General features: G+C 46.5%; 2 pseudogenes; both read left to right on the top strand.

Annotated features, from left to right (window-relative positions):
* The first annotated feature begins 16,978 nt into the window (after positions 1-16,978).
* Positions 16,979-18,643, top strand: LOC123100522 (uncharacterized acetyltransferase At3g50280-like; annotated as a pseudogene).
* Positions 18,644-22,173: 3,530 nt separating this feature from the next.
* On the top strand, positions 22,174-23,724 carry LOC123100521 (uncharacterized acetyltransferase At3g50280-like; annotated as a pseudogene).
* Positions 23,725-27,187: the final 3,463 nt, after the last annotated feature.

The raw sequence follows: 27,187 nt of genomic DNA, 5'->3' as shown, positions 1-27,187 counted from the left end.
AGAGCTATGCTCCCCGGAAACGGCGCCAAAAACTAGTCTTGATAACCCACAAGTATAGGGGATCGCAACAGTTTTCGAGGGTAGAGTATTCAACCCAAATTTATTTATTCGACACAAGGGTTGCCAAAGAATATTCTCAAGTATTAGCAGTTGAGTTGTCAATTCAACCACACCTGGATAACTTAGTATCTGCAGCAAAGTATTTAGTAGCAAAGTAATATTTTTGGGTTTTGTAGTGATTGTAACAGTAGCAACGGAAAAGTAAATAAGCGAAGAACAATATGTGAAAAGCTCGTAGGCATTGGATCAGTGATGGAGAATTATGCCGGATGCGGTTCATCATGTAACAGTCATAACATAGGGTGGCATAGAACTAGCTCCAACTCATCAATCTAATGTAGGCATGTATTCCGAATATAGTCATACGTGCTTATGGAAAAGAACTTGCATGACATCTTTTGTCCTACCCTCCCGTGGCAGCGGGGTCCTAACGGAAACTAAGGGATATTAAGGCCACCTTTTAATAGAGTACTGGACCAAAGCATTAACACATAGTGAATACATGAACTCCTCAAACTACGGTCATCATCGGGAGTGGTCCCGATTATTGTCACTTCGGGGTTGCCGGATCATAACACATAGTAGGTGACTATAGATTTGCAAGATAGGATCAAGAACTCACATATATTCATGAAAACATAATAGGTTCAGATCTGAAATCATGGCACTCGGGCCCTAGTGACAAGCATTAAGCATAGCAAAGTCATAGCAACATCAATCTCAGAACATAGTGGATACTAGGGATCAAACCCTAACAAAACTAACTCGATTACATGATAAATCTCATGCAACCCATCACCGTCCAGCAAGCCTACGATGGAATTACTCACGCACGGCGGTGAGCATCATGAAATTGGTGATGGAGAATTTTTGATGATGACGACGACGATGGATTCCCCTCTCCGGAGCCCCGAACGGACTCCAGATCAGCCCTCCCGAGAGGTTTTAGGGCTTGGCGGCGGCTCCGTATCGTAAAACGCGATGAATCCTTCTCCCTGATTTTTTTCTCCCCGAAAGTGAATATATGGAGTTGGAGTTGAGGTCGGTGGAGCGTCAGGGGGCCCACGAGGCAGGGGGCGCGCCCTCCACCCTCGTGGACAGGTGGAGGCCCCCCTGACGTGGATTCTTCTTCCAGTATTTTTAATATTTTCCAAAAATATGTTCCGTGGAGTTTCAGGTCATTCCGAGAACTTCTGTTTCTGCACATAAATAACGCTATGGCAATTCTGCTGAAAGCAGCGTCAGTCCGGGTTAGTTCCATTCAAATCATGCAAGTTAGAGTCCAAAACAAGGGCAAAAGTGTTTGGAAAAGTAGATACGACGGATGTTGGAGATCGTTGCAGAAATTAAAAAAAATTCTACGCATCACCAAGAACAATCTATGGAGTCTTCTAGCAACGAGAGGGAAAAGAGTGCATCTACATACCCTTGTAGATCGCGAGCGGAAGCGTTCAAGTGAACGGGGTTGATGGAGTCGTACTCGTCGTGATCCAAATCACCGATGACCGAGCGCCGAACGGACGGCACCTCCGCGTTCAACACACGTACGGTTGGGGAAGACGTCTCCTCCTTCTTGATCCAGCAAGGGGAGGGAGAGGTTGATGGAGATCCAGCAGCACGACGGCGTGGTGGTGGAAGCAGCGGGGATCTCGGCAGGGCTTCGCCAAGCTCAGCGAGAGGGAGAGGTGTCACGGGAGGGAGAGGGAGGCGCCAGGGGCTTGGGTGCTGCTCCCATGCGCCTCCCCACTATATATAGGGGTGGAGGGGGCTGGTTTCTTGCCCTCCAAGTCCATTGGGGCGTTGGCAAAGGTGGGGGAAAGAAATCCCATCATTTCCCTTCCCCACCGATTGTTATCCCCCTTTTTAGGGATCTTGATCTTATCCCTTCGGGATATGATCTTATTCCTTCTAAGGTGGGATCTTGGTGCGCCTTGACCAGGGGTGTGGGGCCTTGCCCCCACTACCCACGTTCATGTGGGTCCCCCCATGCAGGTGGGCCCCACTTCGGAACCTTCTAGAACCTTCCCGGTACAATACCGAAAAATCCCGAACATTTTCCGGTGGCCAAAATAGGACTTCCCATATAAATCTTTACCTCCGGACCATTCCGGAACTCCTCGTGACGTCCGGGATCTCATCCGGGACTCCGAACAACTTTCGGTTAACCGCATACTAATATCTCTACAACTCTAGCGTCACCGAACCTTAAGTGTGTAGACCCTACGGGTTCGGGAGACATGCAGACATGACCGAGACGACTCTCCGGTCAATAACCAACAGCGGGATCTGGATACCCATGTTGGCTCCCACATGTTCCACGATGATCTCATCGGATGAACCACGATGTCGAGGATTCAATCAATCCCGTATACAATTCCCTTTGTCAATCGGTACGTTACTTGCCCGAGATTCGATCGTCGGTATCCCAATACCTTGTTCAATCTCGTTACCGGCAAGTCACTTTACTCGTACCGTAATGCATGATCCCGTGACCAAACACTTGGTCACATTGAGCTCATTATGATGATGCATTACCGAGTGGGCCCAGAGATACCTCTCCGTCATACGGAGTGACAAATCCCAGTCTCGATTCGTGCCAACCCAACAGACACTTTCGGAGATACCCGTAGTGCACCTTTATAGCCACCCAGTTACGTTGTGACGTTTGGCACACCCAAAGCACTCCTATGGTATCCGGGAGTTGCACAATCTCATGGTCTAAGGAAATGATACTTGACATTTGGAAAAGCTCTAGCAAACGAACTACACGATCTTGTGCTATGCTTAGGATTGGGTCTTGTCCATCACATCATTCTCCTAATGATGTGATCCCGTTATCAATGACATCCAATGTCCATAGTCAGGAAACCATGACTATCTGTTGATCAACGAGCTAGTCAACTAGAGGCTCACTAGGGACATGTTGTGGTCTATGTATTCACACATGTATTACGATTTCCGGATAACACAATTATAGCATGAACAATAGACAATTATCATGAACAAGGAAATATAATAATAACCATTTTATTATTGCCTCTAGGGCATATTTCCAACAGTCTCCCACTTGCACTAGAGTCAATAATCTAGTTACATTGTGATGAATCGAACACCCATAGAGTTCTGGTGTTGATCATGTTTTGCTCTAGGGAGAGGTTTAGTCAACGGATCTGCTACATTCAGGTCCGTATGTACTTTACAAATATCTATGTCTCCATTTTGAACATTTTCACGAATGGAGTTGAAGCGACGCTTGATATGCCTGGTCTTCCTGTGAAACCTGGGCTCCTTGGCAAGGGCAATAGCTCCAGTGTTGTCACAGAAGAGAGTCATCGGGCCCGACGCATTGGGAATAACTCCTAGGTCGGTAATGAACTCCTTCACCCAGATTGCTTCTTGTGCTGCCTCTGAGGCCGCCATGTATTCCGCTTCACATGTAGATCCCGCCACAACGCTTTGCTTGCAACTGCACCAGCTTACTGCCCCACCATTCAAAATATACACGTATCCGGTTTGTGACTTAGAGTCATCCAGATCTGTGTCGAAACTAGCATCGACGTAACCCTTTACGACGAGCTCTTCGTCACCTCCATAAACGAGAAACATATCCTTAGTCCTCTTCAGGTACTTCAGGATATTCTTGACCGCTGTCCAGTGTTCCATGCCGGGATTACTTTGGTACCTTCCTACCAAACTTACGGCAAGGTTTACATCAGGTCTGGTACACAGCATGGCATACATAATAGACCCTATGGCCGAGGCATAGGGGACGACACTCATCTTTTCTCTATCTTCTGCCGTGGTCGGGCATTGAGCCGTGCTCAATTGCACACCTTGCAATACAGGCAAGAACCCCTTCTTGGACTGATCCATATTGAACTTCTTCAATATCTTGTCAAGGTACGTACTTTGTGAAAGACCAATGAGGCGTCTTGATCTATCTCTATAGATCTTGATGCCTAATATATAAGCAGCTTCTCCAAGGTCCTTCATTGAAAAACACTTGTTCAAGTAGGCCTTTATGCTTCCCAAGAATTCTATATCATTTCCCATCAACAGTATGTCATCCACATATAATATGAGAAATGCTACAGAGCTCCCACTCACTTTCTTGTAAACACAGGCTTCTCCATAAGTCTGTGTAAACCCAAACGCTTTGATCATCTCATCAAATCGAATGTTCCAACTCCGAGATGCTTGCACCAGCCCATAGATGGAGCGCTGGAGCTTGCATACCTTGTTAGCATTCTTAGGATCGACAAAACCTTCCGGCTGCATCATATACAATTCTTCCTTAAGAAAGCCGTTAAGGAATGCCGTTTTGACGTCCATTTGCCATATCTCATAATCATAGTATGCGGCAATTGCTAACATGATTCGGACGGACTTCAGCTTCGCTACGGGTGAGAAAGTCTCATCGTAGTCAACCCCTTGAACTTGTCGATAACCCTTAGCGACAAGTCGAGCTTTATAGATGGTAACATTACCATCCGCGTCTGTCTTCTTCTTAAAGATCCATTTGTTTTCTATCGCTCGCCGATCATCGGGCAAGTCTGTCAAAGTCCACACTTTGTTTTCATACATGGATCCTATCTCGGATTGCATGGCTTCAAGCCATTTGTCGGAATCTGGGCCCGCCATTGCTTCTTCATAGTTCGAAGGTTCACCGTTGTCTAACAACATGATTTCCAAGACAGGGTTGCCGTACCACTCTGGCGCGGAACGTGTCCTTGTGGACCTACGAAGTTCAGTAGGAGCTTGATCCGAAGTACCTTGATCATCATCATCATTAACTTCCTCTCTAGTCGGTGCAGGCACCACATGAACATCTTCCTGAGCTGCGCTACTTTCCGGTTCAAGAGGTAGTACTTCATCAAGTTCCACTTTCCTCCCACTTACTTCTTTCGAGAGAAACTCTTTCTCCAGAAAGGACCCGTTCTTGGCAACAAAGATCTTGCCTTCGGATCTGAGGTAGAAGGTATACCCAATGGTTTCCTTAGGGTATCCTATGAAGACGCATTTTTCCGACTTGGGTTCGAGCTTTTCAGGTTGAAGTTTCTTGACATAAGCATCGCATCCCCAAACTTTTAGAAACGACAGCTTAGGTTTCTTCCCAAACCATAATTCATACGGTGTCGTCTCAACGGATTTCCACGGAGCCCTATTTAAAGTGAATGCGGCAGTCTCTAAAGCATAGCCCCAAAATGAGAGCGGTAGATCGGTAAGAGACATCATAGATCGCACCATATCCAATAGAGTGCGATTACGACGTTCGGACACACCATTTCGCTGAGGTGTTCCAGGCGGCGTGAGTTGTGAAACTATTCCACATTTCCTTAAGTGTGTGCCAAATTCGTGACTCAAATATTCCCCTCCACGATCTGATCGTAAGAACTTTATTTTTCTGTCACGTTGATTCTCAACCTCACTCTGAAATTCCTTGAACTTTTCAAAGGTCTCAGACTTGTGTTTCATTAGGTAGACATACCCATATCTACTCAAGTCATCAGTGAGAGTGAGAACATAACGATAGCCACCGCGAGCCTCAACACTCATTGGACCGCACACATCAGTATGTATGATTTCCAATAAGTTGGTTGCTCGCTCCATTGTTCCGGAGAACGGAGTCTTGGTCATCTTACCCATGAGGCATGGTTCGCACGTGTCAAATGATTCGTAATCAAGAGACTCCAAAAGTCCATCTGCATGGAGCTTCTTCATGCGTTTGACACCAATGTGACCAAGACGGCAGTGCCACAAGTATGTGGGACTATCATTATCAACCTTACATCTTTTGGTATTCACACTATGAATATGTGTAACACTACGTTCGAGATTCATTAAGAATAAACCATTAACCAGCGGGGCATGACCATAAAACATATCTCTCATATAAATAGAACAACCATTATTCTCGGATTTAAATGAGTAGCCATCTCGAATTAAACGAGATCCTGATACAATGTTCATGCTCAAAGCTGGCACTAAATAACAATTATTGAGGTTTAAAACTAATCCCGTAGGTAAATGTAGAGGTAGCGTGCCGACGGCGATCACATCGACCTTGGAACCATTCCCGACGCGCATCGTCACCTCGTCCTTTGCCAGTCTCCGTTTATTCCGCAGCTCCTGCTTTGAGTTACAAATATGAGCAACCGCACCGGTATCAAATACCCAGGAGCTACTACGAGTGCTGGTAAGGTACACATCAATAACATGTATATCACATATACCTTTGGTGTTGCCGGCCTTCTTGTCCGCCAAGTACTTGGGGCAGTTCCGCTTCCAGTGACCACTTCCCTTGCAATAAAAGCACTCAGTCTCAGGCTTGGGTCCATTCTTTGGCTTCTTCCCGGCAACTGGCTTACCGGGCGCGGCAACTCCCTTGCCGTCCTTCTTGAAGTTCTTCTTACCCTTGCCTTTCTTGAACTTAGTGGTTTTATTCACCATCAACACTTGATGTTCCTTTTTGATCTCCACCTCCGCTGATTTCAGCATTGAATATACCTCAGGAATGGTCTTTTCCATCCCCTGCATATTGAAGTTCATCACAAAGCTCTTGTAGCTCGGTGGAAGCGACTGAAGGATTCTGTCAATGACCGCGTCATCCGGGAGATTAACTCCCAGCTGAGTCAAGCGGTTGTGTAACCCAGACATTTTGAGTATGTGCTCACTGACAGAACTATTTTCCTCCATCTTACAACTGAAGAACTTGTCGGAGACTTCATATCTCTCGACCCGGGCATGAGCTTGGAAAACCATTTTCAGCTCTTCGAACATCTCATATGCTCCGTGTTGCTCAAAACGCTTTTGGAGCCCCGGTTCTAAGCTGTAAAGCATGCCGCACTGAACGAGGGAGTAATCATCAGCACGCTGCTGCCAAGCGTTCATAACGTCTTGGTTCTCTGGGATGGGTGCGTCACCTAGCGGTGCTTCTAGGACATAATCTTTCTTGGCAGCTATGAGGATGATCCTCAGGTTCCGGACCCAGTCCGTATAGTTGCTGCCATCATCTTTCAGCTTGGTTTTCTCTAGGAACGCGTTGAAGTTGAGGGCAACATTAGCGTGGGCCATTTGATCTACAAGACATATTGTAAAGATTTTAGACTAAGTTCATGATAATTAAGTTCATCTAATCAAATTATTCAATGAACTCCCACTCAGATAGACATCCCTCTAGTCATCTAAGTGAAACATGATCCGAGTCAACTAGGCCGTGTCCGATCATCACGTGAGACGGGCTAGTCAACATCGGTGAACATCTTCATGTTGATCGTATCTTCTATACGACTCATGCTCGACCTTTCGGTCTTCCGTGTTCCGAGGCCATGTCTGTACATGCTAGGCTCGTCAAGTCAACCTAAGTGTATTGCGTGTGTAAATCTGGCTTACACCCGTTGTATTCGAACGTTAGAATCTATCACACCCGATCATCACGTGGTGCTTCGAAACAACGAACCTTCGCAACGGTGCATAGTTAGGGGGAACGCTTTCTTGAAATTATTGCGGGGGATCATCTTATTTAAGCTACCGTCGTTCTAAGCAAATAAGATGTAAAACATGATAAACATCACATGCAATCAAATAGTGACATGATATGGCCAGTATCATATTGCTCCTTTGATCTCCATCTTCGGGGCGCCATGATCATCTTCGTCACCGGCATGACACCATGATCTCCATCATCATGATCTCCATCATCGTGTCTTCATGAAGTTGTCACACCAACGATTACATCTGCTTCTATGGCTAACGTGTTTAGCAATAAAGTAAAGTAATTTACATGGCGTTATTCAATGACACGCAGGTCATACAAAAAATAAAGACAACTCCTATGGCTCCTGCCGGTTGTCATACTCATCGACATGCAAGTCGTGATTCCTATTACAAGAACATGATCAATCTCATACATCACATATATTTCATTCATCACATCCTTTTGGCCATATCACATCACAAGGCATATGCTGCAAAAACAAGTTAGACGTCCTCTAATTGTTGTTGCATGTTTTTACGTGGCTTCTATAGGTTTCTAGCAAGAACGTTCCTTACCTACGTAAAACCACAACGTGATATGCCAACTTCTATTTACCCTTCATAAGGACCCTTTTCATCGAATCCGATCCGACTAAAGTGGGAGAGACAGACACCCGCTAGCCACCTTATGCAACTAGTGCATGTCAGTCGGTGGAACCTGTCTCACGTAAGCGTACGTGTAAGGTCGGTCCGGGCCGCTTCATCCCACGATGCCGCCGAAACAAGATAAGACTAGTAGTGGCAAGAAAATTGACAACATCTACGCCCACAACAAGTTTGTGTTCTACTCGTGCATAGAAACTACGCATAGACCTAGCTCATGATGCCACTGTTGGAGATCGTTGCAGAAATTAAAAAAATTCTACGCATCACCAAGAACAATCTATGGAGTCTTCTAGCAACGAGAGGGAAAAGAGTGCATCTACATACCCTTGTAGATCGCGAGCGGAAGCGTTCAAGTGAACGGGTGATGGAGTCGTACTCGTCGTGATCCAAATCACCGATGACCGAGCGCCGAACGGACGGCACCTCCGCGTTCAACACACGTACGGTTGGGGAAGACGTCTCCTCCTTCTTGATCCAGCAAGGGGAGGGAGAGGTTGATGGAGATCCAGCAGCACGACGGCGTGGTGGTGGAAGTAGCGGGATCTCGGCAGGGCTTCGCCAAGCGCAAGCGGGGAGGAAGAGGTGTCACGGGAGGGAGGGAGGCGCCAGGGGCTTGGGGTGCTGCTCCCATGCGCCTCCCCACTATATATAGGGGTGGAGGGGGCTGGTTTCTTGCCCTCCAAGTCCATTGGGGCGTTGGCAAAGGTGGGGGAAAGAAATCCCATCATTTCCCTTCCCCACCGATTGTTATCCCCCTTTTTTAGGGATCTTGATCTTATCCCTTCGGGATATGATCTTATTCCTTCTAAGGTGGGATCTTGGTGCGCCTTGACCAGGGGTGTGGGGCCTTGCCCCCACTACCCACGTTCATGTGGGTCCCCCATGCAGGTGGGCCCCACTTCAGAACCTTCTAGAACCTTCCCGGTACAATACCGAAAAATCCCGAACATTTTCCGATGGCCAAAATAGGACTTCCCATATATAAATCTTTACCTCCGGACCATTCTGGAACTCCTCGTGACGTCCGGGATCTCATCCGGGACTCCGAACAACTTTCGGTTAACCGCATACTAATATCTCTACAACTCTAGCGTCACCGAACCTTAAGTGTGTAGACCCTACGGGTTCGGGAGACATGCAGACATGACCGAGACGACTCTCCGGTCAATAACCAACAGCGGGATCTGGATACCCATGTTGGCTCCCACATGTTCCACGATGATCTCATCGGATGAACCACGATGTCGAGGATTCAATCAATCCCGTATACAATTCCCTTTGTCAATCGGTACGTTACTTGCCCGAGATTCGATCGTCGGTATCCCAATACCTTGTTCAATCTCGTTACCGGCAAGTCACTTTACTCGTACCGTAATGCATGATCCCGTGACCAAACACTTGGTCACATTGAGCTCATTATGATGATGCATTACCGAGTGGGCCCAGAGATACCTCTCCGTCATACGGAGTGACAAATCCCAGTCTCGATTCGTGCCAACCCAACAGACACTTTCGGAGATACCCGTAGTGCACCTTTATAGCCACCCAGTTACGTTGTGACGTTTGGCACACCCAAAGCACTCCTATGGTATCCGGGAGTTGCACAATCTCATGGTCTAAGGAAATGATACTTGACATTTGGAAAAGCTCTAGCAAACGAACTACACGATCTTGTGCTATGCTTAGGATTGGGTCTTGTCCATCACATCATTCTCCTAATGATGTGATCCCGTTATCAATGACATCCAATGTCCATAGTCAGGAAACCATGACTATCTGTTGATCAACGAGCTAGTCAACTAGAGGCTCACTAGGGACATGTTGTGGTCTATGTATTCATACATGTATTACGATTTCCGGATAACGCAATTATAGCATGAACAATAGACAATTATCATGAACAAGGAAATATAATAATAACCATTTTATTATTGCCTCTAGGGCATATTTCCAACAACGGAGACATATCATGGACCCTTCGTGGGTGGAGTCCTCCGTGTACTTGTGCAACCGTTACCCTTCATGGGTTGAAGCCTCCACAGCGTGGATGTACGATAGCACCACCTATCGGAACCACGCCAAAAATCTCCGTGTCTCCAATTGCGTTTGCACACTCCAATACTTGCATGCTTTACTTTCCGCTGCTCATATACTCTTGCCATGCTTGCTTGAAATGTATTGTGAATGCTTAAACTTGTGCTAAATCTCCACCTCAACTTGAAGAAATTAAAAACTGCTACTTTTGCTTGTTGAGGGTCTAATCACCCCCCCTCTAGACACTTCTTCTCGATCCTTTCATCATTTCATTGGGATTATCTAGCTGGGTATTGCTTGCCCAAACCGGTCCCAGTGACAAATTTTCCTTCAACATCCCTGCTTGTAGCGACAAAAAAAATCCTATCTCCATCCCCTCGAGGTTATCCATCCGTGCATGAAACATTTTTTGGTGGCCAGGTTAGGGCTTTTTGTGGGCCTTGGAGTCGATCAAGTGTTTTTTAGGCACGACGGTGGCTCAACCCGGCAATCTGACCCATGGGCGGCCGCGCCCATGGGCACCCGGCCCGAATGGGTAGGGTATGGGTCGGCATATTCACCCAGGGTAAGCCCGATGGGTAACCCGATTAGTCATGGGTAGGGTATGGGCATGAGGTCCTACCCGTGGGTCACCCCCGATTAGCTGACAAGTGGGTCCTTTATACCTAAATAGTAGTAGTAGCCTATAGCAGTCTAGCCAGCCTGCCAGCCCACCGTCCCCAGCCCAACCCAGTAAGCACTTTAGGTTTAGGAGGAGGCAGAGAACTATGGAAACCAATTGCGTCCCCCACTCCACTCCTTGCTCAGCCCTAGCCGCCGCACTGTCTCGCTCTCTCCCATCTGCAAATCGCCACTGCCGTCCACTGTCCCACTCTCAAGTTGCCAGATCTTGCCTTAATGATATGTGTTCATGAATATCCTTTGTTGATGTTTGATCATTCTATTTTTCGAATGTTTTGTGCTTTCATTGCAACTTTTGTTCAAGGTCGTTTCAAGAAATACCATTAGAAAGGATATCTTACTTATGCATTCAGCCCAAAAGGAAAAGATGGTGAAATATTTTGCAAATTTCAAGCAACGAGTAGCTATCACCTCAGGCCTGTGGACTGCAGGCCATCAAAAGAAAGGCTACATGGTTGTTATCACCCATTTTATTGATGAATCTTGGAATCTAAAGAGCATCACTTTGAGGTATGTTTTGTTAAAGCAAAGCTTTTCCGTATCATTATGAATCTGAACTCTTTTGTTAATGATTGTGAAGCTGAACCTAGATGTTTTATTATATATTAGGTTTGCATATGTACCAGCCCCACATAATGGTAAGGTTATATATCAAGCTTTGCATGAATGTCTTCTTGATTAGCATATAGAGAGGAAGTTATCCACAGTTACCCTTGACGATTGCACAACTAATGACAAGACCCTTGATATCTTAATAGATAAGTTGGATACTAAATCCCTTATGCTGGAGGGTAGGTATCTGCATATGCGTTGTTGTGCACATATACTTAATCTGATTGTGAAAGATGGAATGAGTGTCATGGACAAAAGTATTGCTAGAGCCCGCGATAGTGTTGCATTTTGGCAGGCCACACCTAAAAGGCACGAGAAATTTGAAAAGATGGCACACACTCTAAACACTGACTATTCTAGAAGGTTGGTTGTAGATTGCAAGACTAGGTGGAATTCAACATATAAAATGATATCCGTTGCATTACTATACACTGTTGTGTTTGGTAAACTACACACACGTGGGCTCCTATTCAACTGTTGCCCAACCGCAGAAGATTGGAAATTTGCAAAAGAACTTTGTGATAGGCTAATACTTTTCTTTAAGATCATGAGCTATTCTCGGGGACTAAATATGTTATAGCAAATCTGTTCTTCCGCAAAATATCTTCTATTCGTCTAGAAATACGTAAATGGTTACTAGTGAGCATGTTCCTTTGAAAAAGATGTCTGAGGAAATGAAGACGAAGTTTGAGAAGTATTGGAAAGAAGTCCATGGTCTTATGTCTGTGTCAACAGTCCTTGATCCGAGATATAAGCTTCATATGTTGTAAGCTTTGTTTGGATCTCTCTATGGATTTGAACATGCAACTAAAGAAGTGGAGAAAATTAGAAAGTTAATGGGTGATTTGTTGCAAGAATATGAAGCATCTAATGGTGGTGTGGGTACCTCGGAGGTAGGTAGAAGTGTCTCTGCCGAAGGTGGTGCTGCCGTAGATGAAATGGAGAATATATTTCAACAATATATGTCCCCGAAGCCTGTTATGGGTGCTTCTCGTGTGCGGACAGAACAAGACTTATATTTGGAAGAGGATATTATCCATAGACTAGAGGGGCTCGACATCATCAATTGCTGGAATTTTGGAGGTATCAAGTATCCTACATTGCAAAGAATGGCTCATGATATACTAGCCATTCCTGTAACAACCGTGGCGTCGGAATCCGCCTTCCATACTAGTGAGAGAATACTAAGTGCACATAGATGTTTACTTGCACCAAACATGACCGAAGCTCTTATGTGACGCAAGCTTGGTCATATGCAGACATGTTAGGTGATAATCTAGTTGAATCATGACTCTTATTTCCATGACAATATTATTTCCTTGCTATGTGTTAATATCTAAATATATGCATCAGCGGATTGCAATTCTACTATCTTTGCGGACTTTTAAACTGTTCTTAAGGATGACATAGAAATGATGGTAACATATTCTACTTCTAGCAACTTAACATGCCCTTTAATCTTAGATTTTAACACAAGTCTTGTTCTTTACATTGAATGCTTCTATTTTCTTATGTTTCACGAGGTTGATGATCAACCATCCTAATTGAAGCCTGGCACTTGACTGTATGATGTTGCTGCTTGGTTGTGATGAGCTGCTACACTACTTGCTGCTACCTCTGTTGAATGCCACTACCTACTATTGTTTACATTTTCCATGAGCTGCTACACTACTAGTTGCTGCTAGCTTGTTGGCACACAACTACTCAACCTGAACCTTGTATTTGTGTACTTGTGTTGCTACTAAACCTTGTATTGTGTTGTGTGTTGTTGAAAACCTCGTATTTGTGTTGCTATTTGTGCAGCTGAACTTTTGTACTTGTGCTCCTGAACCATGTATTTGTGCTCCGGAAGACCTGAACCATGTATTTGTGATGTTATTTTGAACCATGTATTTGTGCACCTAAAGAGTTAAGGCATGAACCATGTATTTGTGATGCTATTTTGCGCTCCTGCTTCATGCTACTTTGTTTTCTATTTGTTCTACAATATATTCACATTGATGGTTAGGAATTGAAGCTATTTGTGCATTTTTGCCACCATGAATCAATCTTTGTTATATGAATTTTTGCAACTATACTTTGTTGTGCGTCTATTGTGCACTGTACAACAACCTGATGGGTAACCCATCAGGTCGGGTTACCCGTCGGGTTCGGGCGTGCGTATGCTCCTACGCTCATGGGTAGGGCCATGGGCGAATGGGTAGATCCATTTACTTATCGGGCATGGGTTTGGTAGACCTCGACCCGGGCAAACCCGACCCGACTGCCAGGTTGAACGGCGGCTAGGCGCAGGACGATGGTAAATTTTGGGTGAGACATGCAAGATTAGCTAGGTGCTAATGATTTGAGGGCCTTGCATGTTAGGTCTTCATCGGTAAGGCATGTAGCAGTTATGATGATCCTATGCTCATCCTTGTGAAGTTCATTGGGTATTATATTTGAGCTGGTAGCATCCTCCTCTAGGTTAAAATTGCCCCATCCATGTCTCCTTATAGATCAATTACCCGCAGATGATGTGGGTAACGGGTACCATGTGCATCATTTTCTTTTTGAGAAACGGCGTTCCACAGTCTAGATCAGTCAAAGTTTATGGAAAATCAGTTAGAAAACTAGGGCAAAGAAATTGCGGTACTGGGATATCACCGTGCAAGAATTCATCCGTTTAACCAGTTAATGGGCCAGTTAATCGCTACTCATAGGGTTGCCGACTCGCATAGTACCTATTTATCACATTAACTCATAGGGACTTCCTCCATCATCTTGCTCATGGTCTGGCAACTTTGGACGCACTGCAACGGTTGCATCTTCGACAGACTGCAACCCGCGACCACATGACTTGCAGGAGGAAACGCACGCATGGGCTAGGTTTGGGTCATCCGGGATTGATCTAATGTTGCTGGAGACATAGGCTAGGTTGCTTGGGGTGAGCATCTCATGTTTCTTCTACTCGCGCCATCATTCTCGTGGCTTCTCGCGCACGCGTTGTATGATTTACCCAACCTTGTAACTCTCTAAATCCTTCTATCGATGAAAATTTGCACACAAGCATTTGCATATCGACGGAAAAAATAAGTGCATATAGGACAGACCAATATCCAATCGTGTCCAGCCAAAAGAAGAAAAGGAGAAAGAAAACAACGCCACTCAATACAAAATCTGAAGGTCGGCCAAAGGGGGCGATCTCTCAAAAATGTGATCACCTTAACAACAAACATGTCTCTAGATCAATGATACAAATTTCCATCAATAATAATTAGTATCCCCTAACCTAGTGAACTCGAGAAACCCTAATGATCAAGTTGTTTTACAATTTATTAGGATGCATTCGATACTAGGGTGGATTAGGATAATCCAGCTTTTCCCTATGTCCCTCTTTGACTAGCCAGCCTTTTGCTACTACTTTTGCACCCACAAATTATAAGACAAATTCAATACAATAGAGCTCACCAGTATCAAAGTGGCCTAAAATTAACTTGGTTAGCCAAACGAGTTGTTAGTTAAGAAAGTCCTTAATCATAAAGGTCTCTTTCATACAATAAGGGCCTTAATATCTAGCATTCGACCGCGAGCGAGGAGGCCTAATTGAACATACTCGGTCGCCAAGGTGAGCAACCCAAGCGAGCGTAAAATGTATAATTGCCATGGTGTGAAAATACATTTTTTATAAAAATGGAAAAGACATAGAATGTATAACTGCCATGGTGTTAAAATATGAAAAATGTCATGCTACTTTACAAAAATGCCATGGTAATTTGTAAGTTTACAAATGGTATGAATTCTCATGCTACTTTACAAAAATGCCATGGTAATTTGTAAGTTTACAAATGGTATGAATTCTACCATGTAGATGTTTCAGTGTTAAAAAGATGTCATGTTTTGAAGAATATTTTTTCTTTATTTTTTCCAAGGACCAAAATCAAAATGGTATGTCGTATCTTTTTTTGCTTTATTTTGTCCACTGTGCAAAAAATCATAGAAAATGCGATGTCGGTGATTTTTTTGCCATGCCAATGAAAAATAAAATTTTCATCCTCTTAATAATAAATTACTATCTTGTTAATAATAATAAATGCCATCTTGTTAATTAATAACAAAACTGTCATCCTCCTAATGGTAAAATGCCATGTTATTAATAATAAAAATGACATGCTCTTCATCATAAAATTGTCAGCCTCTTAATAATAAAAATGCCATGTTATTAATTATTAAAAAGCCATGCTCTTAACCAATAAAAATGCCATTCTTTTAATATTAAAATGCTACTCCCTCCGTCTCATAATATAAGAGCGTTTCTGACACTACACAAGTTTAATACATGTTTTTACAAAACCAGCTTCAGCCCAACTGGTAAGCGTGGGTACATGTCTACGAGAGGTCTCGAGTTAATGTACATGTGAATTTTTTTGTGAGAAACAACAAAGTGAGCGTTTGAGAGAAAAACAGTTACAGCGAACCACTTCAACCGATCTACGTAGTGTTGGACTTGCGCCAAGATCCGTGTGACGGTTGGGAAGGCGTTCGTCAGGATTGAACTCCTGGAGAAGGTTCGCCGGATAACATTTCCGTAATATAAATATCTTGTATCACCCCTTGAAATTAGATTACTTATACTACTAGCCGGCAGCACTTGGGCATGGGCAACCACACGCTTAGAGCATCTCCAACAGACACGCGCGCGGTAAACCGAGTTTTTAGCGCGCGCGGGACGTTTCGGCGCGCTCCAACGGTGGCGGGAAAGTCGCGCGCGTGGGAAAAGGCGGCAGGTTGTGCGCTATTTTTGACGCACCGCTTCCGGCGCGCCTGTAAAATGTGGGGCTCGCCACGCGCCTATTCCACACACTTCCCTTCCTCTTCCCTGCCACGCGCGCCTCGTCTTCACACGGCACAAGACCGTGCGGAGCACACTGAGCGGCAGCGCCGCCTCCTCGTCGCCCATGAGGACGAGCGGACCATGGCGGAGTGGCGCCGGCACCACCCGGAGGACGTCACCTACGAGCAAGCCTATTGGGCAAGGCGCCGCGAGGAGGACACGCAAAGGCGCCGCGACGAGCGGTTGGATAGGCGTCGGCGAAAGGCTCTGGCGATATCGCAGTGCGAAATCGTTCAAAATGGTGGGCAGTCGATCTTTTCATCTGATGACGAACGTTGGTTGGACATGTGGATCGATACCTCGGACCAGAACAGCGAGGATGGCGACGATGACGATGACGACGACGACTGGGAGTAGACTGTAGTTGCGTATGTAGTTGCACTATCTAGTAGTTTTTTTTTTGCACTATCTAGTAGTTTTTATCTATCTATGCTATGGAACTATGTAAAGTATCTATGTATCGTTTTTTATTTATGAATTTTATTTATCGTTTTATTAAAAGAAATGTACGCAATGTTTAGCGCGCGCTGCATTTTAGCGCGGCCGCTGGAGCTACGCACGCGCTTAATTTTAACACGTCTGCTGGAGCCAGCGCCGCCGGCCGCGCCAAACGCGCGCGCCAAATGCGTTTTTTGCGCGCGGCGCGTTGCGCCGCTGTTGGAGATGCTCTTAAGCTAGGATGGGCGACGTCCGGATCGTGTCCCGGCGCATGGTCCGCCCGGGCCCTAGCATCCGCCGGCCGCCGGAGCGTCAGCCGGAGACCATCCACCTGACGCCGTGGGATCTCCGGATGTTGATCGTGGACTACAACCATCCTCCTGCCCAAGCCCCCCGCCGCCGCCGCCCAAGGAGTCGTGGACCGCCTCGCCTCGTCCTTGGCGCGCGCCCTGGGCCGGTTCTTCCCCCTCGCCGGCCGCCTCGCTGTCAACGACCACGGGGACAGCGCCGGCCAAACCATCTCGCTCCACTGCAGCGACGAAGGCGCTGAGTTCGTCCACGCCGTGGCGCCGGGTGTCACCGTCGCGGACGTCACCGCCCCGCTATGCATCCCGCGGGTGGTCTGGTCCTTCTTCCCGCTCAACGGGATGATTGGCGCGGAGGCCGCCGCGGGCTCTCGCCCGGTCCTGGCCGCGCAGGTCACCGAGCTCGACGACGGCGTCTTTGTTGCCATGTCGGTCAACCACGGGGTGGCCGACGGGACAACCTTCTGGCACCTGTTCAACACTTGGTCGGAGATCAGCCGGCGTAGTGTCAACGGCGACCGCGAATGCGAGATCTCCTCGCCGCCGCCGGTATTCGACAGGTGGTTCCCCGACGGCTGCGCCGTCCCCATCGCAGTACCCTTGGGCAAGCTGGACGACATCGTGGGGCACCGTCGAGGTGCTTATGGTCAGCGCCCACCGGTACAGGAATGCTTCCTGCGTTTCTCCGGGGAGAGCGTCAAGGAGCTCGTGTCAAAGGCCAACGCCGAGATGTCCGGCTCCGGCGCCACCATCTCCTCGCTGCAGGCCGTACTCGCGCACATGTGGCGCGCGGTGTGCCGCGCCTGGAGGCTGGCGCCTGAGGAGGAGACGCGGTACGTCATCCAGGTCGGATGCCGGGGTCGCGTGGACGGCGTGCCGGCGGCCTACTCTGGCAACGCGGTGTCGCTCGCCGCGGCCGATTCCACCGCCGGCGAGATCCTGGAGAAAGGGCTGGGCCGGGCGGCGTGGCTGCTGAACCAGGCCGTGGCGTCGTTCGACGGGGCGCGCGAGAGGGAGGAACTCGCGGCCTGGGCCCGAGAGCCCAGCTTCGGGATGCCGCCGGCGCTCGCGCGGGGCGCCGAAGCTCCTGCGCTGCTGGTCACGGGAAGCTCGCCGCGGTTCGACGTGTACGGCAACGACTTCGGGTGGGGGGCGCCGGTGGCGGTGCGGAGCGGCGCGGGGAACAAGCTGGGCAGAAAGGTGACGGTGTACGAGGGCGGGTGCGGCGCCGGGAGCATGGCGCTGGAGGTGTGCCTCGTCCCCGACGCGCTCGCTAGGCTCGTCGCCGACCAGGAGTTCATGAGCGCCACCGTGCCGTGATCTCCGGCGCACCAGCCGACCGACCGACCGACGTAACTGTGCAGCCTTAATTCTTGTACTGGTCACACCTAGTAACTTTCAAGCTCATTATTGATCTTTCAATCCTAAATAATACTCCTAGCTTTCAAGTTTTTTCAATCTCTCTTTCAACTCACAATTATATCCGGATGAGAAGGACGTATCAGGGCGGCAAGGATGGCTGAGAGGGGTTTAGTGCCAATGGTAGTGGCATTGTTGTGTTGGGGACATTCGGAGGTAGGATGCCGACGACGGCGGAGCTTGGGAAGTGGTGGCGCACACGATGCAAAAGGGCGGAAGAGGGCAGATCGGGCGAGGGTTGTGGACGATTTAAAGCTATTTAGAATGAGTCTATCATGTCAGACCTGACGTGGCCAATGCATGCAGGAATCCCTAGATTCGCCCAACATATGAGCTGGATTTGAGAGAGCATTTATCTAGTGGGTGTCCCTTGAGAGGCTTCGGCAGAGGTCACTTTTTGGGCCTTGGGAGCGCATAAGTGGTGCCCAAGCCGCCGCCACATGTCACATGCTGACGCATCCTCGGCATTTTGTTCTTTTAATTTTTGCACACCTCTTTAGGTTTTGTGTTGGCTTTTCAATTTTTTGCTTGGTTTTCCTTAGGTTTTTACCAAACAAATTGATTTTTGGCTACGACGGCATGGACATATATCATATGTTCTCTCTTGCTTTGTATTTTATCGTTGTAGCTCCAGGACAACAAGACTAAATAGTAGTGCTTCATTCTGTTCGAAAATCAACTACATCAACTAGAAGTAGAGGCATGTATTAATCGAAGCAAAGTCACGCTGTCTTTATCGTGCCAGTAGGCTAATCGGCCCAAAAATTAGACAACAGGGGGGAGTTAGCAAGTCACTGGCTCTGAAAGCATAAAAAATAATTAAGTATTTAGGCCACTACTCAATTTTGAAAAGCTATTTCTTCAAACAAGATAAATATGTGAGTTTCTTCTGAACTATAGGATATCATAGTCTGCTCTGCTAGCTGTAAACTGTAGGGGATTAAGTAGCTTAGTGCTATTGTTGAACTGAATTAGCAAGCATATGTTGCTTTTTATTAGGAAAGTGAGAAAGAAACTCTTTGATGTTGGGCCTATCCCTGTGGTAGTGACAATTTTTTTAGTTTACTCACAAGCATCAGATATTTTGTGATGAGAGACGTTGGAGAGTACCTAATAGGTTTGAGACACTATTTGAATTTGCTATGCTTGGCTACCATGAAAAAGTTGGGATTGCAGTAATCAAGTTAAATCTATTCAAGTGTGTTGCTTTTATGCACATCGATTTACAATGTGCATGCACCATTAGGTTTGGTCCAGTTGTTTCCTCTCATGTTGGGTTTGGTGATGTTTGTGCCCTTCACCAAATATGAAGTCTCTGGACAAACATTTTATATGGATTGTTGTTCATAAGAGGTGATGGTGTGGTTTGAGCTTTCATGTTTCTGGTTCGAAATCAAATGTAAGCCGGTCATTGTGGATATTGTTAGTACTGCATGTTGTGTAATGTGTTGTGCAATTAAGGTTTTATACTGGAAATGAGGAATATTCTGTGTTGTTGACCCATTTTGTCGTAAAATATATAACCATAATAACCCAGGATCCGCAACATATTCAGCAATAAAGGTTTGGCTTGATACTGAGACCATATGACAAGTGTAGTCAACAACCATTATGTTTACATGTTCCAGCCTAAAAGATATAGAGACCGTACAACAAGCGTGAACGACAAGTGTTGTTTTTCCTGTCCAAAATCATCCGAATTATGCGTACTCCTTCTCTCTTTTTTTCTGAAAGAAGGATCCTCCGTATTCATGAAGGTGGAAAGAGAGACGCATGGAAGAACAATAGCACATAACCAAAAATGTTTCAGATACAAAGGCATAGGAGACTGCATGTCTCATCTTCATGCTATTTACATGTTAGATACTGAGAGAACCTTCTCACCAGCTTCTCATAAGCTCCCCTCTCGACATGCTTGCGCACCGGGCAGCTCGGGTGTGTGCATTTGTAGTAGCTCTTACCAATGGTTTCAGCTCTGCTAAACAAACAACGGGTTCAGTTCTTTCCTTAGTCTTAAGCTACCGTGACTTGATAAGTATTATACTACAAATTTTGTTGGGTTTACTTGAACCCAATGTCAACGAGCTTAATCTGCCCCTTAAGAGGTAGGAGTATATCTTACCAAGCCTGCAAGTGTCCCTTCTAATCACTGCGTTTATGAGTTGATCCGGATTCAAAAAGGTGCCTCTTTTTCTCCTAATTCATAATATGCACAGGCTAGAAGATAGATCCATTTTAAATAGATATACAGAGAAATAAGCATGCTTTATGAGAGCACACAAGAAGTTTTTTTTTTTTTTTGAAGATCTACATATGAGGTTAGTGATGCATCATCTGGAACTAGTACTAATAGAAAAGGCACTCGGTCCTCCAAGCACTACTCCCTAACGACCACAATTCTTCTAACCGGGCATATAATAGCTGAAGGCGTTGTGGCTTCTTGAGCATCTATGTCTAGGGTCCAGACAACGACATTTTCTAGTAATAATAAAGTATGGAGAGTTTTTGCCCGTCTACGTTTTATAAAAAAGAAAAGCCTGTGAGTTTTTCTTTAAGCAACCCACGGTCTAACATTAAGTGCCCTTTCTCTATTGGGCTTCAGCTTGACCATGGTAGCCGCTAGCTCGCGCATTTGGGCGCTGGTTAATATACCGCGTTCAGATGCAGTGTAGTAGGCCTTGTTCGGCATGTTTAGGTCCCTGGCTTTTATTATTTACAGAAAATATATTAAACATGACCATGGTATAACTTTGCAAACATAACTCGGATTAAAATAATTTGTATATGTAACTTGATCTGAAAAATGCGTAGTTTCCAGCCGTGCTATTATTTGTTCCTATGAACCACTTAAAAATTATGTTTACGGCATAACCTTAATTAACCTAATTAATTGCTATGGTGTATTCCGGAACATGCTAACACACAATATAACCTTTATATATATGAAGTATGTTAGGAGGGCTATAAATATGGATTGGAGGGGGTATGAATGATAAGTTTCAATGGGCATATAGGAGTAATAAAGAAAAGAGCGAATAAAGGGTGTGAGACAATTTTTATTAATCTTCAAGCTTATGTAGAGATGGCCTAAAACGCATTTAATAGAATCCTTTAATTGAGATTTTTCTCACGAGTTGGTGCAACTTCCAATCCAAACATTGCTCCAACTTACAAATAATGCCTTGGTATGATTTTTTTTAAATTAGGCTCTTTAAGATCAGATTAGTCGTACAAAAGCTGTACCAAAAGTACCGTATGCTTGCTTCTTACTGTACTACTGATATGAATTTCTACTAGACAGCTGTGTGTGCCTCTCTGCCGTGACCGGGCACAATTCAGATGTTGTTGGACCGTGCTGACAGATACTTTAGTATACACGTCAATTATCTCTCTCGTTGCAACGCACCGGCGTATGTTCTAGTCAGTTCAAAGCGGCCTAATATTAAGTTGGTTAGCCAAAACAGCTATTAAGAAAGTCCTTAATCATAAAGGACTCTTTCGTAATAACATAAATATTTAGTTGTAAAGAAAAACATAAATATTTTGTAACACCCCTTGAAATTAGATTACTTATACTACTCCGGCAACATTTGGCCGTGGGCAGCCACACGCTTGACCTAGGATGGGCGATGTCCGGATCGTGTCCCGGCGCATGGTCCGCCCGGACCCTAGCATCCGCTGGCCGCCGGAGCATCAGCCGGAGACCATCCACCCGACGCCGTGGGATCTCCGGATGTTGGCCGTGGATTACATCCAGAAGGGCGTGCTCCTGCCCAAGACCCCCGCGGCAACCACCCAAGGACAGGGACGCAACATCCCCGTCGTGGACCGCCTCTCGTCGTCCTTTGCGAGCGCCCTGGGCCGCTTCTACCACCTCGCCGGCCGCCTCGCCGTCAATGACGACGGGGCCGGAGCCGGCCAAACCATCTCGCTCCGGTGCAGCAACGAGGGCGCCGAGTTCGTGCACGCCGTGGCGCCGGGTGTCACCGTCGCGGACATCACCGCCCCGCTATGCATCCCGCGGGTGGTCTGGTCCTTCTTCCCGCTCAACGGGGTGCTCGGCGCGGAGGCCGCCACGGGCTCCTGCCCGGTGCTGGCCGCGCAGGTCACCGACCTCGACGACGGCGTCTTCGTTGCCATGTCGCTCAACCATGGGGTGGCCGACTGGACCACCTTCTGGCATCTGTTCAACACTTGGTCGGAGATCAGCCGGCGTAGTGTCGACGGCGGCTACGACTGCGAGATCTCCTCGCCGTTGCCGGTGTTCGAGAGGTGGTTCCCGAACGGCTGCGCCGTCCCCATCCCTGTACCCTTGGGCAAGCTGGACGACATCGTGGGGCAGCGTCGACGTGCATATGGCCAGCGCCCGCCGGTGCTGGAATGCTTCGTGCGTTTCTCCGGGGAGAGCGTGAAAAATCTCGTGTCGAAGGCGAACGCCGAGATGTCAGGATCTGGCACCACCATCTCCTCGCTGCAGGCCATGCTCGCGCACCTGTGGCGCGCGGTGTTCCGCGCCAGGAGGCTGGCGCCAGAGCAGGACACGCGGTACGTCCACCTCGTCGGATGCCGGGGCCGCGCGGACGGCATGCCGGCGGCCTACTCTGGCAGCGCAGTCTCGCACGTCGCGGCCGATTCCACCGCCGGCGAGATCCTCGAGAAAGGGCTGGGCCGCGCGGCGTGGTTGCTGAACAGGGCTGTGGCGTCGTTCGACGGGGCGCGCGAGAGGGGGGGAGCTCGCGGCCTGGGTCCGGGAGCCCAGCTTCGCGTTGCCGCCGGCGCTCGCGCGGGGCGCCGAAGCTCCTGCGCTGCTGTTCACGGGGAGCTCGCCGCGTATCGACGTGTACGGCAACGACTTCGGGTGGGGCGCACCGGTGGCGGTGCGGAGCGGCGGGGGGAGCAAGCTGGCCGGGAAGGCGACGGTGTACGAGGGCGGGTGCGCCGCCGGGAGCATGGCGCTGGAGGTGTGCCTCGCCCCGGAGGCGCTCGACAGGCTCGTCGCCGACCAGGAGTTCATGAGCGCCACCGTGCCATGATCTCCGGCAGCCCGGCCGGCCGGCCGACAGATGTGCATGTGATCTTCTGTTCTTTTCAACCTGCAGCTTTCAGTATTGTACTGCTCATGTAATTGATGTTGGCCGCAGCAACTTTCCCTACAGTTGGGACCTGAGGTGATTTTTTTTGGGTTAATTAGATAAATGCCACTCCAATTATGACGATTCATAAAAATGTAACTGCAATTTTCAAACTTTGAAAAATGCCACTGCAATTTTTGCAAACTTTGAAAAACGCCACTGTAGGCTTTAAAAAATGCCACTAGAAATGGCATGAAATGGCATTTTCCAAAGTTTGAAAATTGCAGTGGCATTTCTCGGAATCGCCAAATTTGGAGTGGCATTTATCAAATTAACCCTACTGGGTACCTGGGGTGAACTTGACAGAGATAATCATGGCGTCAAGCACGAGGAAGTACTCCCTCCCTCCAAAAATATTTGTCATCAAAATGGATAAAAAAGGATGTATCTAGAACTAAAAAGGAGGGAGTAGAAAACAGAAGCAAGGCCTTTTCATCACTACTAAATGATTGCACGTCAATATTAGGCATGTTTATATTAGGTGGTATATCAATTGTGCATTAATTACGATTTCAATTAAACATGTTGAGCTCTCATCATCGAAGTAATAGTAGATCCTTGGATTAAGAGTTTAATACATCACATGTGCCTTAACTTGTTGGCTATGGTCAGATTGATGTCTAAACTTGCAAATACACAAAAGTGGTGCCATAACTTGTCGCATGATGCATACACGGCGCCTTCGCCCGTATGCCACCGTATATGCTGCCCACACGGAGTGCTAGCTGGCAGCCAGCCCACATGTTAGTAGGTGTGAACGTCGTTGTGCTAGTGATGGGCGTGATTTTGAGGCTAGCCGGCAGAATGATGGTACTCACTCCGTAAACTAATATAAGAACGTTTAGAATACTAAAATAGTGATCTAAATGTTCTTATATTAGTTTACAGATAGAGTACTTCATAAACAATTGTTCTCTGGAAACATATACAGATCGGAACCTATCACCGTGCAATTTCTGTTTAAGTTATTTACTGTTCAGTTGCTATGATGTGTAAATTTTCCCATATAAAAATACAATAATTATCAATATGTGATTATTATCTAATTTTAATTCTATTTTTATTATTGTGTACTTCGAAGAGGTAAATATGAACTTTTCCTAAAATTTATGGTATTTAAACAGTTCAATGTATATAATAAAACATTGTGTGATTTTTTGTGTCTTAATTTAGGAATTTTAATGTAATAAAAACATTTCAATGTAAACAGTTCAAGGTGTATTAAATATCATTGTGTAATTTTTTTTTATAAATGTGTTAAAACATGTTAAACGTGTTTGCAGAAATGTAAGAATAATTTTACACAATATTTTTTTAAACACGTCTACTACTTCTTAATACATGTGAGAATTTTGTAAAATATGTTGAATATTTTTTTCAAATTCAGTAACACTTTCTTTAAGTTTATGGCAGCTGTAATATTTGCTTACACCTCCTTTTTCAAACCGGAAAAATGATAGAAAAATAAACATGAAATTGGAAATAAAAAACTTGTACGGGCCCATAAGAGCGTCATATATTAAAATAAAGCCAAGACAAATGCTTGAAGAGGTAAATAGCAACGTGATATATAGACGTCTAGCTTATTAATAGAACTTATTTCGTCATGTATACTTCATAAACGCAATATATAGATGTCTAGCTCATAAATAAGGCAAATGCTTGAAGAGGTGAGTGAACTTTTTCTTTTTAATTTCCCTTTATTATTTTTGCCGGTATCTTTATTGTAAAAGAGGAATTTATCTCCACATTGGACAGAGAAGTATTCGGCCTAGTGGCCAACACATGTGTGCACTTGTGTGCCCAGGTTCTGTTTCATCTCACGTGCTGGCTTCAGGACCCATACCTGACAGGTGGGATCAAAGCAGTTTGGTATATTTAAATAAAATAAGAGGGGCTTTTGTGAAATTTAATTAAAGAACGGGGAGTTTTCTATAAAACTACCAAAGCGCGGCTCCCATACACCTATCTCTCCTCTCACAGTCATTGACATGTGGGCCACACACTTAAGGATGACTTAATTGCACGTTGGTACCACATTTCGGGCAGTGTTGGGGAATTAGTACCAGTTTTTGTAATTTTTACGTGTCAGTACCAAGTTTCGGTCGATACGTTGCAAATAGTGCTAAACTCTGTCTTTGTACGTATTGACATTGGAGCTGACGGTCGGGGCCCGCATGTCAGATTACACGCTGGCCAATCGGCACGCGCCCACGCTGACTAGGATCGGTCTGGCTCGAACCGGTTCGGCCGGTGCTCTCCCTTGCGTCTCCTCTCCTCTCGTCTTCCTCCCCCGAGTACTCTCCTCCCCCTCGAACCATAGCTCCCCCGCGAACCTAGCATCCCTTGCGTCTCCGCGGTGATGGCGGCTTGACCCCAGGCTGTGGGGCCGGTGGCAGCAGCAGCGGCGGCGGAGGCTACGACGGCGGGAACAGTTTACGCTCGGGCAGCGTTGCGCGAGGAGGTATCGACGACTACTCGAGCTCCGCCTACTCCAGCGGCGACGAGGACGAGTTCATGGAGCCAGCAGTCTCATGGAGCAGCGGGTACGTCTGGCCCAGCCATGGGTGGCGAACCCTAGCAGTAGCCATCAGTAGACACATGGAGCCGGCGGCGTACTGTAAGAATTTAACTCATCTGTTTTCCTTCTCTGTTGTTATAGATTTGGTCAAATATCCTTCAATGTTAGATAATAATGGGGATTAGGGTTAGTTGCTTCCAGCCTCTGTAAACTGTATTTGGGGACTATAATTTGTTGGATCGGGGATTAGGGTTAGAGTATGTTTCATTTTAAATTGGGGATTAGAATTTTCAGTTAACAGAAATGTGAAACCAATTTGGCATTCAGTTAGTGCATTCTGCTATAATTTGTTAGAATTTTCTGTTAACTGAAATACGAAACCAATTTGGCATTCAGTTAGTGCATTCTGCTATGAAGCCTCACACAATAAGTTTTCTACTATGCAAAAAAATTTAATTTTTCTGAGTTGTTTTGAATTTTGTTGTGATTTTGTTTCTAACCGGATGCGGATGAGCCTGGGCACCGAAACGTTTCATTCGAATCAGTATAGTTATTGTGCGGTGGGCTTACTCACTTATTGGTTGTGCAATACAACACTGGAGCGGTGCCGAGTAATAGATATAGAGGCTGGGTGTACAAATTCTGCATGAATAACGTTCGCACGGACGGTGATGATTCCACCCTCGCGTGGCACCATGTCCACTCGAGATTCGCCATTCACCCCTTGAAATTAGATACTTAGAGCAACTCCAACGCGCCGAACCATTTCGTCTGCGCGCGTCCGTGTGGGTCGGCGCGGACAGAAAAGTCGGCCCAACGGGCCGACCCGAAAGGACGCACATCCGCTTTTCGTCCGCTTGCTGACCCATTCCCGACCCAATTTTGAGCCTCATTTGTGTCGGCGCGGACACAAAACGGACGTGCGTGACGCCCGCCTACTCCTCCCCCTGGCCCGCTAGTCGGTGGCTGACAC

The sequence above is a fragment of the Triticum aestivum genome, chromosome 4D, assembly GCF_018294505.1.
Source record: "Triticum aestivum cultivar Chinese Spring chromosome 4D, IWGSC CS RefSeq v2.1, whole genome shotgun sequence".
NCBI lineage: Eukaryota > Viridiplantae > Streptophyta > Magnoliopsida > Poales > Poaceae > Triticum > Triticum aestivum.
This window is presented reverse-complemented; position numbering and strand designations above follow the sequence as displayed.